Consider the following 9,909-nt stretch of genomic DNA (forward strand, 5'->3'; position numbering starts at 1 on the left):
GATAGCAGTTCTAGTACAAATCTTGACCCTCAGCTGAAGAGGTTTGAGCACTTACAACTAGAAGCCCAGGGATACTGCAAATCACGCACCTCTACTATTGGTCTAGAGCTTGTGTTTCAAATTTAAGTATATGGATCCCCAAATCCAGACTCCATGTATGCTGTATACCTGACGACTTAACTCCTTCTTTAGTACTACTACTAAAATTGCTAACTACAGTTATTACTGTTGTTGCTGTATCTATTTCTTTATTATCACATTTACTATTTATTGAGCTCTTGCCATATGCTGGGTACTATGCAAAACACTTGACATCATTAGCTCATGTAAAGTGAGCTATTGTGGTAGCTCACTTGAGCATTGTGGTATAATTTTAAAAATATATCTGGTCTTTGTTCCCAGTTCCTGGCACAGAGCTTTAAAAACTCTGGGAATTTCCACCCCTTCTGCGCGGTCATGCGGAGCCATCGCCTGGGCCTGGAACCGGGCCGCAGCCCCACAGCTTTGACAACCATCTCCCTACCATGGACTCCCACAAAGTGAATGAGCTTTGGGCCTTTGTGAAAATGTGTAAGCAGGATCCAAGTGTTCTGCACACCGAGGAAATGCATTTCCTGAGGGAGTGGGTGGAGAGCATGGTGGGTAAAGTACCACCTGCTACTCAGAAAGCTAAATCAGAAGAAAATACTAAGGAAGAAAAACCTGATAGTAAGAAGGTGGAGGAAGACTTAAAGGCAGACGAACAATCAAGTGAGGAAAGTGATCTAGAAATTGATACAGAAGGTGTGATTGAACCAGACACCGATGCCCCTCAAGAAATGGGAGATGAAAATGCAGAGATAATGGAGGAGATGATGGATCAGGCAAATGATAAGAAAGTGGCTGCTATTGAAACCCTAAATGATGGTGAACTCCAGAAAGCCACTGACTTATTCACAGATGCCATCAAGCTGAATCCTCGCTTGGCCATTTTATATGCCAAGAGGGCCAGTGTCTTCAACAAATTACAGAAGCCAAATGCTGCCACTCGAGATTGTGACAGAGCTATTGAAATAAATCCTGATTCAGCTCAGCCTTACAAGTGGCGAGGGAAAGCACATGGTCTTCTAGGCCACCGGGAAGAAGCAACCCATGATCTTGCCCTTGCCTGTAAATTGGATTATGATGAAGACGTTAGTGCAATGCTGAAAGAAGTTCAACCTAGGGCACAGAAAATTGAAGAACATCGGAGAAAGTATGAGCGAAAACGTGAAGAGCAAGAGATCAAAGAAAGAAGGCTTGAGAAGAGCATGAGAGAGCCCAGAGAGAGGAAGAAACCACATGACAGTCAGGAGCTTAGTACGGCTCTTTTCCGGGTGGCTTTCCTGGGGGAATGCCTGGTAATTTTCTTGGAGGAATGCCCTGAATGGGAGGGGGCATGCCTGGAATGGCTGGAATGCCTGGACTCAATGAAATTCTTAGTGATCCAGAGGTTCTTGCAGCCCTGCAGGATCCAGAAGTTATGGTGGCCTTCCAGGATGTGGCTCAGAACCCAGCAAATATGTCAAAATACCAGAGCAACCCAAAGGTTATGAATCTCATCAGTAAATTGTCAGCCAAATTTGGAGGTCAAGCATAATGCCCTTCTGATAAATAAAGCCCTTGCTGAAGGAAAAGCAACCTAGATCACCTTATGGATGTCACAATAATACAAACCAATGTATCTCTGACCTTCTCATCAAGAGAGCTGGGGCGCTTTGAAGATAATCCCTACCCCTCTCCCCCAAATGCAGCTGAAGCATTGTACAGTGGTTTGCCATTAGGGTATTCATTCAGATAATGTTTTCCTTCTAGGAATTACAAACTAAATACTTTCTAAATCTTAAAAATATTTAAAACAAATTTAAAGGGTCTGTTAATTCTTTTATTTTTCTTTACTAATCATTTTGGATTTTTTTTCTCAGAGTTACTGGGCAGGGAAGATACGTATGGAAGATTATTGCTCTAATTTGAGTGAAATGAAAGTTATTAGTGCGAGGCAAACATAACTCATTTGAGGATAAAGTTTGTGTTGGATATGTGGTTCCTGATGCATTTTGACTTGTCTTTTTAAATGCTTTATCTTTTTCTTTAAAGATTTATTTCAATAAAACTAATTGGGACACCCGTATTTCAGTAGGACCTGGGTAGGGATTGGAGGTACTTGGCAGGGCAGCAATCTTGCTGTGTTTTATATAATATGCATCCTTGGGCAGGTTGCCCTTAAATCTTACACTGTGGTGAAGGGATGACTTTTTTTGTAATGCTGCAGTAGAGTTGGAGTACTTAGTTCTGTTCTTGTTCAGTATATCTAATAAGTGTTTCATGTTATTTCCACATAAGGGAAATAACGGAGTACTTTTCTTTTTATATTTCTATGCTTAAAATTCTCTTTCCTAGTCAAAAATTGCCCAACTCTGTGTTTGCTTTCTGCTTGTCACATTTTTCTCCCTTACTTTCCTTGGGCAAAAGACAGGCTTTTTCCACCAGCATCATCACTGCTATCATCATTAACAGCACAATTATGCAAGCATATTTAATGCTGAGTTTAGTTTAATATGTAATACATATGGTAATTGTAGGGTAATACCCACAACAACTGTAGCTTCTTACTTGGCCATGAGAATGCTTATTTAAGTGTTAGACTTCCCTTCTGGCCAAATCTTGCCATATCAGAAGACATTGGAAAGAGGGATTCCCTTTGGTGTTTGGTTTTCTACTTAGAAAAAGTTTACCTTGTAGTATTCATCTTCATATTCTGAAGATAATAAGGTTTGAATTAAATTGATATACACAGAGGGGAACCAATTTTTTTGATCCAATGTGAATTATAAATGAGATAATCAACAGTTATTCATTGTGGAGCTGTTGAGACTATGAAAGACTCATTGTCTTTGTATTCAGCTCTTCCTTAAATAGTGTAACCATACCCCCACCTCTGCTTGCTTTATTTCCCTCCCCTCCAATGATAAAGAAAATGATAAATTTTCTGTTGTGCAAAAAAAAAAAAAAAAAAAAACAAACCTCTGGGAATTTCCTGAGTGATAGGAAAGTCTTTGTTATGCTAATGAAGTGGCTCCTGGCAGTTTCCCTAGATAGATTCAGGATGGGAGCTGCTCACCAGTAAGGCCAATCATGTGATTATAGAGCTGGAACTTTCAGCGCTCTCTTCCCCAACCTCTGGAGAGGAGAGGGGCACTGGAGACAGAGTTCAATCCCCAATCCCTTGACCACTGATTCAATCAATCATGCCTACAGAATTGAGACTTCAATAAAAACTTCGAACAACAAGGCTCTAGGAGCTTCCTGGTTGGTGAACGTGTTCCCTGGATGCCACAGAGCAGAGGCTTCTGTGGTTGGGACCCTTCCAGACCTTGCCCTATGTGCCACCTCATCTGGCTATTCATTGTGTCCTTTATAATAAAATGGTAATCATAAATATCATGCTTTCCTGAGTTGTGTGTTGTCCTAGTGAATTATCGCACCTGAGAAGGGGTCATGAGAGTCCCCACGTTTGTAGCCAAGTTGGACAAAATCGTGAGTCCCTGGGGACCCCAAGTGCAGCTGACATCTGAACTCCAGGTAGTTAGTGTCAGAATTAAATTGAATTGTTGAACACCCAGTTGTGGGATAATTGGTGTTGAAATGCACTTACGTAATCATATGATAACAGCTTTATCAAGGAGATCATTATTCCCATTTTACAGATGAGAAGCTGAGACTGAGAGTGGTTTTGCATTCCCATGATCACATAGAAGGAAGCAATAGAGCTCAAATTGACAGACATACTTGTTTAACTTGAGAGCCTGAGCTCTTAAGCTAGGGTGACAGTTTAGTAAACATCAGGGAGGAGCACTCACATTTTGTGTAAGTGAATGACACTCCTGTTGTTGTTGTGTAATGCAGAGCCCTATAATCACTTCCTTAGCATTTGCCAAACTTGCCTGATCAGACTCACCTGGGGCATTTATTAAAAAGAGGGATTCCCAGGCCTCTCCCGTGAAGATTCTGATCCAGTATGTTTGGGGTGGAGCCTGGGAATTTTTATTTTTAACAAGCTCTCCTGGTGATTCTGACAATCAGACAACTTTTGCAAACGCTGCACTATGCTGCCTCGACCAGCTTCCTTGCTTGAATGTTATCAATCTACCCTATAACCCAGCCCTTCTCTTTCCCAATTTCTTGTAGCATCTGACACACTCCTGTGCAGAGACTCTGAAGGGCTGGATATAACCTTTTCCAATTTCCACACTGTCACTCAGTCCTATACTTGGAAGAGTTTTAATGAATCATGCAATATGAATCCAACTCAGCATGTCCAAGGCAAAATCCATTAACAGCCACACTCCTGCTTCCTGCTCTTCCTCCTACATTCTCTAACTTAGTGAATGACCCACCATCCACCCAAACCACCATGCCAACAATCTTTGGTATATCTGTGTCCATGTTCTCCTTCACTCTTCACATTCTGGTCACCATTTCCTAGTGATTTCTACCTCCTAAATAATACAAACCAGCTTCTCCTCTTCTTTTCCACTGCTTATATAATATCCCATTCCGTTTTCACCTAGACCAGCTTTCTAAAAGGCTTTCTGCCTTCATTCTTTGCTCCCCACCCCCAGCCCATATGTATACCACCCCACAGGAGGAGACAGATCATATATTCCAAAGGTGATTGCAACAATATCTCTCATCTCACCTGTTCTTCTAGAATCTTGCTACCTCCATCAAGAAGAGAGATGTATTTCCCCTTCCCTTGAATATGGGTTCACTTTTGTGACTATCTCAACCAATAGAGTATTCAAAGTGATGCTCCATGACTGCTTAGGCCAGTCCCTAGAAGATGACTCACATACCATCTTGCCTACTAGGACACTCACTCTTGACATCTAAGCCCTCATGTAAACAGTCAGTTTCCCTGAGATCGCCACGCTAGTAGGAAATCCAAGCTAGCCTATGCAGAGAGACAGCATGGAACAGCCCTGAGACTACACAAAGAGAGAGATGTCCAATCAGCCCACCACTTCCCCAACCCTGCATTAGTCCAACTCCAGCCACTGGGTGCAACCATATGACAGATCCCAAACCAGAATTGACCAGCTGAGCCTTTTTCTAATTCCTGACCCAAATACATTATCTGAGATAATAAAATAGTTGTTGTTTGAAGCGAGAAAGGTTTGTGACTCATTTTTTTTTAATGCAGCAATAGCTAAATGAACCATATTCAATACATACAAATGGCCAGAATTGTACCAAGCAATACTATTCAAAGTGTAGTCCCTGGGGAGAATGAACTGTGTTACCAATGTTAAGTGGAAAACTTTAGAAAAAATAAATTTAACAATGGTTATCTGAGCATAGAACAAGTCATGAATGGGACAGCACTCAGAACCAGAAGAGGTTTTGAGACCTGCGCTCTGCAGCATAGGGAGGGAGCTTTTATAGGATGAACACAGAAGTAAAGTGCAGAAATAACTTGATTCATTACAGAAAGGCATTTGCCTTAGAGGGGCATGGTCTGATCAGTTGGATGTCTGTGATTGGCTGAAATTCAGCTATTTGTTACAAAAATATACTCCTGAAATAGGTTTTAGCTTGTTCGAGTACTAAGTTAGGTTGCAGTTTGTTACAGAAACATAGGGACAGCCCCGGGCTGATGGCCTCTGGTTTATTTGCTTTCACAACAGTCAGTATGGAAATTGGGAGTATTTGGAATCTTTCAACAGGGTGAATGTATGCTTCTTGAATCTAATCATTAAAAAATGAACAGACCTGGGTTCAAAGAGCAGTCAACTTTTGACTGGTTGTTCAGACACAGCCGCACTGAAGGGATGAAAAGGGGCTGTAGGGGGAGAAAGAACACCAGACAGAGGCAAGAGTATGAAAGGGGTCCCTGCCTAATGCAAAAAACAGGCAGCATGTCCACAGGACTGAAAGAAAGTAAGGTGTCCTTAGACGAGAGCTCGTCTTAGGAATCCCTTTAACTGCAAGCAACAGAAAACCCTACTCCAGTGGCTTAAACAAACTGTGATTTATTTTTCTCATTGTATAAGAATAGCGTCAGTGACATTCTCATAGCCACTTGGCACTGGGCAGTTCTGTGCACATTAGCCAGTTTTCCAATTGCCAAAACTTGCAACTTTTAGACTGCTTTCTCCAAAGTCACAGAAGACCTACCTGCCCTCAGGTGGCATGACTCTGATGTGTGTGTCCTACACTGGCCCTGGAGTCCCCAGCAGGACTAAGCTGCAGTTGCCCACAAGAGATTGTACTTAATAACTGACTTGATATTGGCTAACTTCCCCCCTTTGTCTCATGTTCCCTCTCCCTTATCAGTGTTTCCTGAGAACACTTACCAAATAAACTAATTGCATCCTGTGAAGCTAATGCAGCATGAGCGAGATAGAAAGTGGTAGGTGATAATGCTGGAGAAAGAAAGTGAACGGAGAGGCAGAGAGGCAGGGACTTGTCCGAAGAAAACACAAACTCCCGTGGCAGAGCTGGAATGAGACCCTGCTCTTGGGATAGCAAAAACAGTCTTGGTGACTCTTCCTACAATGGCTTCACCTGAATTCTTACTTCTCAGGACTTCCTCTCATCAGGCAGCACCCACCAGAGAGCAGTTCTGAAACTGAGATTACCAGATCAAAAACAAACAAGCAAACGAAAAAAGACCCATGGGAGCTGGGAGTGCCCATCCAAGTACATCCACATCATCCAGTAAAAGAAACAGAACCCCTGAAGTCAAACAGACTGGTTAGCACACACCTCCTCCATTTGCTAGTTGTGTGACTAAGGGCAGTTTCTTAACTACTCCGTGCCTCCTCTGTAAATATCAATGTGCTAATAATCCCACCTCGCTGGATCATTTCAAAATAAAATGCATAACATTGATAAGTGCCTCGGTCTTGCCTGACACACAGTAAGTGTTCAATAATGGCCAGTCTCCCCTGCAATTGCTCCACACATTCTCTCTTTCACAACCAAATGGAAGATCAAGCAAAGATGTATTGGCCAAATAATTGACTCCATTTGTCTGGCACGCCTCAGCCACTTGCTTCACATGACTATTTCTATGAGGCTAATACCTCATTACAATAACATTGTACTCTAATACCAGTGGGCCCATAAACAGAGGCCCAGCTAAAATAAAACCATTGTAATCATGGCCCAGATTTAATCACTGGCTAGTGGGCTCCCCAGTGGTTTCACCAAGAGCCAGGCAATAGTCAAATAATCAAACTGCAGACGCTGGGATAGCAAATCGGCTTAAATTTAAACAGTGGCAGAAACCCAAACTACAGCAGGGAGAAAAGAGAGATTAAGAGGGGGAGATGTAGACTTGCACAATGTTGGAATTTCCCTTCCATGGCCTCCCTAGTTAATTGGCCCATAAAATAACCAGGCTTGTTAATGAATAATAGCCTCATTCCCGAGAGGCACCTAGGTTAGGTGGTCGCTCTGGGCCTGCTTACTGTGGACCCTGCTGTAAGAGCTGAAAGGGATCTCAAGGGCAACGTGAAGGCAGAGGCATTATGATCTCCATCCTACTGAGAGCTCACAGGCACTCAGCTACTTAGAAAGAGGATCCTGAGTCACAGAATCAACAGGGAGAGGGAAGCAGAGGCAGGTCCCTTCTAGAGGGTTGAGGGAGCTGAAGCTTACACAATTGGGGGACCGTCTTTGAGAAAAATCAAACAAAACTGCATAGAAAATATGCTCAACCATCCAGCACCACCTTGTAGGAAAGCATGGTCAAACCTTCAGACGAGACCTCAGACCTGGCTGACATGTTGATGACAGCCTTGTGAGAGACACAAGCAGAGAACCCAGCTAAACCATGCCCAGATTCCTGACCTCAAAAACTGTAAATAATAAATGTGTGTTTAAGCCACTGTTTGCTGTAATTTGTTACGTGGCAGCAGATGACTGGTAGGAGGAAGAGGATAAAAAAGGAAGATACCAAGGTCATTTTGCTAACTGGGTGGGGCAAACCTAGAAATGTTATTTTATTATGCACTCAAATTTTTATAGAATTATTGGAAAGGTACCTTGGAGGTCATTTCATCAAATTCTTTGAATTTTAACTAAAATTGTAACTAGACTAAACCAACCTGCTTCGATTTTTATGTAACAAAGTTGTGAGGTTTTTTACATGCCATGGACTCCCAGGTGGAAGGTCATGTAACCACAGCATGGCCAGATGAACCAAGTGTACAACCATGAAGGGAACCTAAGTGCTTGGGCAGAGGAGCAGGGACTGAGTTAAGAGGTGGACACCAATGGCAGGATTCAATCACATCAAACCCTGGCATTACCCCATGGCAGGATCCAGTCAGATCATGTCTCCTGGCATCACCTCATTGCAAGATCCAATCAGATCATACCTAATTACCCTATGCTTATAAAACCCACCCAAGCCCTCAGCTCAAGGAGACAGATTTGAGCATTTCCCCCGTCTCCTTGCCAGTTATCTCAAAATAAAGCTTTTCTTTTCGCAAAAGCTGGTACCATGGTATTGTCTTCTATGCCCATCTGGAAGCCCATCCATTGATTTCTCAGTAACAAAATGAAAGCTTAGGAGACCTGCTTTGATCAGTAGATGAGATTATTTTCTACTTTGTCTACCAACTATTCTTGAGTCCGTGACTCCTTGAGTTGTGCTTGAAAATGTTTTTCTTTCAAAATATTAATCATCTCACTACATTCTAACTTCTCCTTTGCTTACGAAAGAAGTTCATTTCATTTCTGCTCCTGCCTAAAATTATCACAAGTTTTGAGTCAGTGATGTTAAAACGGAGTCTGTATCATGAGTCAATAATCAGAACCCTCACAGTGAGTCCTCCATTCACTCTTAGGAGGCATAATAGAACTGTAGACTTGGAAGTCACTTTGGCAGTCATTTAATCCAAGTTAGCTCAGTGTAGGAGTTCTGGCAAAGGAGACATAAAAGGAAATTACATGCGCAACATCCAGAAAAAATACTTAAATAAAATAGGCATACTCTTCTTCATCTTTGTCCTCTTTCTTGATGGCTGAAACGTTTTGGGCATGGAACTCAAACTGCCGTCTTGGATTATGAAGTAGAAGTTGCGCATTGAAGATAGAACAATAAAATGAAGAACCTGGCTGTACGCAGTGGTTCACACCTGTAATCCCAGCACTTTGGGAGGCTGAGGAGGGTAGATCACCTGAGGTCAGGAGTTCGAGACTAGCCTGGTCAACATGGCAAAACCTTGTCTCTACTAAAAGCACAAAAATTAGGTGGGTGTGGTGGCACACAACTGTAGTCCCAGCTACTTGGGAGGCTGAGGTGGGAGAATTGCTTGAATCAGGGAGGTAGAAGATGCAGTGAGCTGAGATAGCACCACTGCACTCTAGCCTGGGTGACAGAACGAGACTCTGCCTCAAAAAAAAAAAAAAAAAAAAAAAGAAGAAGAAGAAGAATCTGGAATTCCTTATAATCATAGAGCTGCTGAACTACCCCTCCCTGCTCCCTTCTAGACTTCTTTGTGTTAGAAAGAATTAAACTTCTATCTTGTTTAAGCAACTATTAATTTAAATTTGAATTTTGGGTCACTCAAAGCTGAGCTAATCTTAATATATTCTTTTTCTCCATTTTTAAGATAAGGAAAACGAGCTTTACCAGGATTAAGAATAAATCTACTGTTCCTTCCTATTATAAATTAAATGCCCTCCCCCACCAAATTCATATGTTGAAACCCCAATCCCCAATGTGACTGTATTTAGAGACAAGACCTTTATGTAATAAGAAGTACTTGAGGTTAAATGAGATCATAAGTAGGGGTAGCTGGGGAGACCTGATCCAATAGGATGAGTGTTCTTATAAGAAGAGACACCAGGGAGCTCACTTGCTCTCTCTTCACCATG

General features: G+C 42.1%; 1 pseudogene; it reads left to right on the forward strand.

Annotated features, from left to right (window-relative positions):
• The first annotated feature begins 524 nt into the window (after positions 1-524).
• Positions 525-1,636, forward strand: LOC100605342 (annotated as a pseudogene).
• The last annotated feature ends 8,273 nt before the right edge of the window (positions 1,637-9,909 follow it).

The sequence above is a fragment of the Nomascus leucogenys genome, chromosome 10 (genome assembly GCF_006542625.1).
Source record: "Nomascus leucogenys isolate Asia chromosome 10, Asia_NLE_v1, whole genome shotgun sequence".
NCBI lineage: Eukaryota > Metazoa > Chordata > Mammalia > Primates > Hylobatidae > Nomascus > Nomascus leucogenys.